The sequence below is a fragment of the Pterocles gutturalis genome, unplaced genomic scaffold (assembly GCF_000699245.1).
Source record: "Pterocles gutturalis isolate BGI_N339 unplaced genomic scaffold, ASM69924v1 scaffold24733, whole genome shotgun sequence".
Taxonomy (NCBI): Eukaryota; Metazoa; Chordata; class Aves; order Pterocliformes; family Pteroclidae; genus Pterocles; species Pterocles gutturalis.
In genome coordinates this window covers 54,671-63,267 of record NW_010123747.1, presented here as the reverse complement: position 1 = coordinate 63,267, position 8,597 = coordinate 54,671, and positions in this window count along the sequence as shown.

Here is an 8,597-nt window from a genome sequence, read left to right as displayed (position 1 = left end):
AGGATTCTTTTGACATGTTTACGTAACAAAACATAAATAAGCACACAGACTTAAATGAAGGTGCTAGTTGAAGAAGATATAAGAGATTAAACAGTAGAATTTTTATCTTAAGACAAGTGAAAATTGATCCATTTGACCATATTCATTTTCCTACCTCATTATTAGGCAATAAAGCTGTAAGAGTGCAATAGCATATCAGTGCTTACAACGTACAAAGTATTTTATCATGTTTTAAAGGATTTCTTAATGTTTTGCCTTCCAAAAAAGTATGGGCACAGCCTTTGGTCTTTAAGCCCAGCAAAAATTTTAGATGTGATAAATTTTAAAGCCTTACTCTAACTTTTTCGGGTAGTCCCTAGAAATCCTAGCTAGTGCTGTGCAACCAGGTCACTTGCTTCATAGATACTTGCTCAGGCTTCCAACTAATTCTGAAACTGAGCCAAAAGAGAATAATTTTGAAAAGAAAGAACAATTTTACATACTATTTGCATTTTTCACTTGTGTGAAGTTCCTCTCAATCATCTACAATACATGCCAACATTTAGGAGTTAGGAGATTAAATAATTCTGTTAAGAAGTACTATTTCTGTAGTGTTAAAGCTTCAAAAGGTGAGACTACCATTTTTTTTTCACTAATTTTTACAGATTTATCAGAACTGAAGTATCTTATGGGAGAAACAAATAAGGAAATTTAATTGGGGTTGTTAATTTTGATTTGTGACAGGAGCACAGTAGTAAAATCAGATTATCTATTCAAATAATCTGTTTTAACTTCCCATTCCTCTCATTCTCTTGCATTCCCAAGGTTATTGAAAGAAGCGGTCCTGAACAGCTACCTACGGTGTCCAAGCCAGGCTTCTCAGGTCTCAATTTTTGAACCACTTGCAGCATGTAGCAACTGATCTTGCCAACTAGATTTCAGAAAATCATCCTGAATGTGACAGGTGCTTATTATTTAAGCATTAAAATATTTTCTGAATGTGGGCAAAAAGGAATAAACCTTCTATGCTCTCTGGTCAATGTATGTTGTGATTCATCCATGCTCCTTTTTTTTTTTTTCTCCACCACCTTGATGTTTGTCTTTCAGTTAAGATACCAAAATTGTCTCTAAGACAAATGGAATTAATGCCATTGACTTCTGATAATTGTCACATTTCTCTAAGTGTGGAAACCAATTAGTCAGAAGGTAAAGCTGTAAGGATGTTTCTGTTTTGTATTAGTGCTACTATGTAACCACAAGATGGAGCAGTTTGCAATCTAATGAAAGGAGCTATTTTCAGAAGTGGTATGTAGATAACTTGAGAAAGAAATTATGATGAATCTTCCTTATAAGTAGTGATTTTTTATAACAACAGATTAATATGAAACAAAATATTTTCTTTCAAAAGGATAGATTCAGATTATCTTTCCAGGATTTTTTTTCTCTTGACAAGAGAAACGAATTTTAGTGAGAAATAATAAATGTCAGTTAATGCTCATTTTCAGCAATCTCATTTCAATCTATAAGTAATACCTTCAAATTAATATTACAGTGTTATGTTAAGCAATCCCACCTGATGTGTGAAGCTTGGAAAGGGCACAGTAACATTTTACCAGTCCTCACAAAGTTAAAATCGCAGAATCACGGAATGGTTTGGGTTGGAAGGGACCTTCAAAGATCATCTAGTCCAGCCCCCTGCCATGGGCAGGGACACCCTCCACTAGACCAGGTTGCTCAAAGCCTCATCCAGCCTGGCCTTGAACACCTCCAGGGATGGGGCATCCACAACTTCTTTGGGATCCTGTTCCAGTGCCTCATTGCCCTCATTGTACAGAATTTCTGCCTTATGTCCAACCTAAACCTACCCTTAGCAATCTCATACTAATCATATACATAACTAATAAATATAATTATTTGGATAAAATGCCAGAAATTGGTTTTGGCTAAGGCATGTGGCATGCATTACTGAAACTGCAATTTATCCATACGGTTTCATAAAATTGTGGATATAATAATTAATTTTCACAGTATTCTGTGATATTTTATGTAGATGAGAATTCATAGGCTGGAATTGGAAACAAATGTATTATTTATGCCCTGCTAGCAGTCAGCGGGCATCAGTTGTAGTACTTTTAAGTGTTCTGCAAACACACATGAATGTGAGTCACTGCCTGTGTACCTGCCCATATAAACAGAACAGAGAGAAGAACAAAACATGGAAAAAAAAAATGGGTGATAATAGCTTTAGACCTCATATTGCTTAGCATCCATCCTTAACCACTCTGTTAGCAATCACCTTCACTGTTAGTTTTCAGTATTAAATAACTGAGTACTGAAGTCTTTCTGGTGGGCGATCCCAAGCCCACTGCCCTTTCTCTTTGAACTACAGGCCACATCAGCAGTAATGGGTGCTCCTCTGCTCAGCTGGCAGCTTGCTTATTTTGAAAGAAAAGAGCCTTGGGAGCACCACAGTGGAGGTCTGTATTTCAACACACTAAATCTTTAAGGTGTTCAAGATGTGTGCCGACTGTTTCTTCATCATTTGAAGAAATGTCATATTCAGATACTGACATAATAAATAAGGTAAGTAGAGTGCTGTGTGCTTTTCACAGGTCCTAAGCAGACAAGTACATCATGGAAGCAATTTCAGACTAACAGGTGATCACCAAGAGATACATGATTCAGTAACACTTCCTTCTGAAAGTGTTGTTTTGCCTTTGAGATCAGCAAAAGCAAATTCTCTGTTCCAGGACTGGTCCCCGATACCTTCCTGCTTGCCTGGTTACACTTTCCTTTAGTAACTGCTGTTTCTAATAGGGCACAATGATGCCAGGATGAAGGTGATTGCACCAGTGGTACCAGGGCAGCAATGATTTTTTAAAAAAACACTGGCATGTCCTGGTACAGTCCTCATTTCAAGGCCCAGAGCAGCCCTGCAGGATTTGAGTTGGTAGCACCTCTAAAACTTTGACCTTATGTACCTTATACCTGGAGTGCTGGATTGCATATAGGCAGTGGCAGCTGTAGTGCTTTTTAGCTGGTGGAGGTATCAGATTCTTTTATGTTTAAACTTGTGTTCATATAATGTAACAGAAGTTTTAGAAGAAAATATTGTGTGAAGCAAGAGCGGTATAGATTATTCATTGTCAATAAAATTATAAGGATATTGTTATATACTGCATAACAGAGGAAGAAGAGGTCATCGCTTTGAAAAGGACCTTGTGACTTTGTGCTATTCACCACTTTTCACACTTGGGCTGAGTGCCTTGTACCTGTCTCTGCAAGTTTGGGGTTAGCCAGCAAAATCACCACTGAGGGCTCTTATGCAGGAACACAGATGCCTGAGAAGGCTGTGATGTGCATGCTGAACTTACTGTGTGAGGCAAAACAACTTCATGGTAAACAGGAGAATGCAAGCACACAGTTACCCAATGTTCTCCCTGCTCAGCTCACATATAAGATCATAGGGCAGCTGTGTTGTCAGGATCTCCCTGCTCCTGCGGCATGCCACTTTTCACACTCAACCTGAGCTGGACATCCCCATCTCAGTAAGTAACTTTGGGGATAGCTGAGGAAATCCCCACCAGCAGCTACTGCGATGGTGTGTTGCAGTGCCAGCCGTTTGCTGTCTGTGTTTACTGCAAGAGGGAAGCGAGACTCGGAAGTATCTCACTGAGGCTGTCAAGTTCTGGTAGAGGTGGACCCCAGCATCGCCAAAGCAGAGGCTGCCCTTTGTTATTTGCCCCTGTTATTTAGTTAACACTTCACCCGTGGATTATATCACCAGCAAGGTAGAGAGGAATTTGGTTTTCTCATAACCCATCTGCAGTTAAATTCCTAAGAATTAAAAACTTGTTCTTTAGTGAGGCCTTGACGTGAGTACTGAGCTCTTTTGAGCCAAGGCCACAGGCTTCCTCTGTCTTCCACCTAAAACAGCTGTCTGGTAGCTATTGCTTCTGCTAGGAGACCTGATGAAACGTACAGGCTTAACAGCCAGCTTCCCTCGTAGAGTTTCTTTCCCTGTGAAAAAGTCACTCTGAGACCTATTTGAAATCCTCCCCCAGCATTACCTCTGAACTCCACTTAATTTCAAAGGTTAAGCAAATGGGCGGGTTATTTTCTCTTCTAAGTACATGCTTCCAAGGCTGAAGGACTCATTTGTACTCAAGTTGCAAAGAACACTTAATGATTTTATTTGACTAAGGCAAAATTAGAAAGGAAAATGATATTTAGAAAATTTCATTATAAAAACATTTGCTTCTTTGTTTCTATAACAGAAAGATTACTGGGTAATCTCTGCCTTAACTCATCAGGGATAGGTGATTGCATCAGGTATGCTGATGGAGCTGATATTGATGGGCTGAGCGTGCAAAGCATGCACATTACCCTCTGGACAACTTGTAAGATGCCTCAGCCCAGGAACAAGAAAAACAGCTGCCCCATAAGGGTATCCCAAAGTAAAACCAAAAACTAGGCAGGAGGCAGAACAGCTCAGAGCTGTTGCAGAGGGTCAAGGGCAAACTGAACTTGCATCAAGCCAACCCTGCCAGCTGCAGAGGGCTGGGGAGCTCCTAGGAGAGCAGCCAGCCCAGGCAGTTAATTGCTGCTCAGTGTGGAAGCTGCCACACTGACTGATGCAGTGATGGTGTCTAGCACTTCTACCATTTGGGATGTCACCCTTCATTCATGAGGGATGGGGTCCCAGATCCCCTCTACTGACACCACTGGCAGCCTGTGAGGAGGAGGCAGGCAGCTGGGCTGCCCTTGGGTAGGCAGGACAGAGGTGGGGAAGGGCTTCATGAAAAGAAGGAGGAAGCCCTGGCCAGAGCTCTCACACTTGACTTGGGCAGAGGATGTGCCCCTTCCCTATGGCAATGCAGCTGATTCAGATTCTGTCCTTTACCAATAAAAAGGGGACACTGGTTGTGTTCTGTAATCCACTGTGAATTTGTTTTTACCTTAAGGAGCTTATCACTTACAAATATAATGCTTTACTTTAGCATAAAGTTTATCAAACATTTATCATCAAAAGTCAAGACTTCAACCACTGCCTGAATTTCACATAAATCTGATTGGTTTCTTTTGTAGAAAGCCAATTAAGGAATCAATTATGTATTTTAATGGGTGTGAAAAGAGCTCCTCTTTGGTCTTTGTAGTAGATTACAGCTTGTAGTCTGACATCACTTAACTGTATAGCAAATTGTCTGAAAATGAAAACTCCTATTAGAACACTTAAAAAATTTCTGTTTCAAAATGACTACTTAACAACCATTAAAGTGTCTTTATTGAAATGTCACTACCCTCGTTACATCTGTACCTTTGGTTAGTTTCTCTCCCCCTTTCCAATTTTCTCCCAGCATCTTGCAGCTTGCCTATTATTTGAATGTATAATTAGAAATCCATTATTATGTTTTATGGGGATGTAAAGAGTAGGAAGAAAGCTGCGTAAACTACTTTTTACATGCAGCATGCAAATTATCCACCTTGTGTATTTTGGCTCTGAATGTTCCGCAGATGTAGTTTCATTTCCCTTGGATCTCTGTTTACCCATTTTTATTGCTAGTTATCAAGTATAGCAGCAGAAAAATCAAAATAGGAGTGGGGAGGGACCTTCCCATAGAAGCAGCTTAGCATGTCCCCACTGCAGAGTGCTATCGACATCAACGTGCTTCACCTACACAGCGCCGTGCACGGCCATTATTTATGATAGATGGTCATGGAAATGGTAGGGATAATCAACATCGCATGAGAAAACGGTCACTGCTAAAGCTGAATAGTTGGGAAAGTGCTTTGAAGGATACAATTTCAAATGTTCTCTCCAGATACTATGCCTACTGAGAAAGGATGCAGGATGAGGCTTCGACGGTACCTCACAGCTCAGACCCAGCAAATGCCTTGTTCCTGAGCTTGATTCTTCCATCTGACATTTGTTCTGGTCTTGCCTAAGGATAATATCCACTCAGGACCAGATCTGAAGTCAATGTAAATCTTATGATCTTCCTGGCCCTTTACATCAGGCCCTTATGTTTTTAAGGATTTAAGATCTGACCTTTATCCTCTGTGAAATCCCATCAAAGCTTATGGCACAGTGTGGTTTATGGGTTGCACTCCTGCCATGGTTTCTTCAGATTTGCCAGTCCAGGGGAGTGAAAACAGGGTGGAGGTTCATCCCTTCTCCCTCTCCCTCCCACAAGATAGAAATGTCCCAAGTCAAGAGGTTCCCCTACTCCCTGAGGTTTGTGACCAGAAAGGTCTGGGGAGACTCCTAAAGCTGGCAAAGCCTCTGAAGCTGTGACGACCACTTTCAGCGTGGCATTACTACAACTGCAATTGGACTCCATGATCTTAAAGGTCTTTTCCAACCTAAATGGTTCTATGATTCTATGATTAAATGCTGAACACCTTGAGAGAGTGGCAAGCTTTGCCATCCCTTTTGGAGATCCCTTGTTGGATCCCTACCAGTGTTTCCCCAGGTGACAGGATGCCTCTAAGCAGGGAGAGGGCTCAGTGCAATGGTCTTAAAGCAAAAATTGCTTTAAACTGATGTTGGACATTGTCTCTGATATAAGCATATGGAACTGGCTCTTGGAGAGTACAAAAGTGCATAATTTTTCTTTTTTGGGGAGGGGGAGAAGGGTTCTAGTGTTTGAAGGGGAGCTGGCTTCAGAGGAGAGGACCCTACTCCTATTTTTTTTCCTGAATACCATTTAATCTATTTTCTTTAGCCACTGACTGGACAAAACCAGGTATAACATCTCTACAGTACACAGATTTTTCCCATTTGGAATTGCTGCTGGGTTTACTTAGCTTTTAATTTCATAAAACTGACAAAATACAGTGCCCAAGAGTATCAGTCTCTTTCAGTCATGGTGAAAGTAGGAAACAGATTCTGGTCATCCACACATTACTGCTTAATAATAAAGTAGTATTTGATCAATATATTGTATGTGTATGTATATCCACACATATACATCCAGTTATTATATATTATATGTATTAGAACTAAGGAAGATATTCTTTCTGATTAAAAAAAATTGTTTAAAAAAATTTATTTTTTGAGCTAATTTGGTAATGATGCTATAGTTATGACTTAGGGAAGACATATAGCTGTAAGACTGGAACAATTCAGAATAATATTGCAATTAAGAAGAAGTTCCTTATGCTGCTGGGCCAGGACATGGGAAATAGTTAGCTCCTGCTCCTTTCCAAAGCTCGTGTGTGATTACAGAGAAATTACTTAGCGCCTGACAAGAAACTGCAGGAATTTGGTAGTGCTCGAACAGCGGGAATGGCACTGGATGTCTATTTAGCTCTTGGTCTCTCTGACAGTGTACGAGCTTTCGGTATAGAGTCCAAATAAAAGGGTGCTAATGCCTGGCACCCCCACCTTGTCTGTCCATCCTTCCGGATGCCTGCAGGCAGCCTGCAGTTCGCGCTGCTGCCCCATTCTGTGTCCTGAGCCAAGTCCTCACGCCAGCAGCACCGGAGATGCTGCTCTCAGAGAACAGCGCTGCCTCCTTACCTGCTCCGAGTTGGCCACCAGCCCTCCAAAGACTCGTTTCAACAGGCTTTTGGGACTTTTTGAACTTAATATGGCTACGCAAATTTTAGTTGGTGGTCAAAACTGGCCTATGGCTTTTAGGAATTTTAGATGACACAGAATTATGTTGCTGGGATGAGAGGCTGGGCTGGGCCATGGAAAGGAGTAAAGGTGGGGCAGGAGAGCAGGTCAGACCTTTAGTTTCTGCTGCCATGAGCAATGCTGGAGGGGTACAATGAAGGAGCCTTGTGTGCGTGAAAGAGGCAGTAACGTTATGGACAGTTTGTTGCACCCAGAAGCTTCCTGGCTATGCCTAAGCCAAGGTTATCCTGCTTACCTTGTGGGAGAGGGAGGCTTTGTCCAAACTGGAGGTGTACCAGAGTCATAACCAGGCACAACCAAAGAGCAACTAGCCTGGATTTGCCCAAAACATTATTCATTTTAGCCAAGGAGGGCTGCCATAACATTTTAGCCTTACTTGAAGGAGAGAGTGGGATTTGAAGACATTGGGGTTGTCACTTGCCTATAGCTGTGGCTGGTAACAGCTTTATCTGAACCTGTGGCTGGGGACTCAGGTCAGTGCAGTGACACAGTTTGGCCAGGTACAGAGCAGAAGGACTCCAGCTCAATCCTGTCCTGTGTATGGATTGTATCTTGCAGGTCCAACAGCTGTAGGAACATTTTTTTTTAATCACTAGCTTAAGAAGATATATCTCTAGATACAGCCAGGGAGTAGATCTGTTGAGGAAGCAGGTGTCAGTTTTCCATAGTTACTTTTAAGAGCCAAATTGTGCTTTAGTGCTGATTTTTAGTTTTAAAGCAATATTGAGAATTTAAAAAACCTTTTTTACATTTTTTTTTATTTGATCCAGCTGGAGCTTGTACTTCCTCTTTAACTTTTTCTTTTATTATTTAAAATCCTTAATTATCTGAGACAAAATTGGTAAGGAAATCTGCAGAATCTAGGGATTCCACAGAGTCCTCTCTATAAACACTCAGGCTATTCACTGTTGCCAAATAGACATGTGCCAACTCTGAAACACCCACTCCCTCCTTCTGCCGCAGCAAACTAATAAGC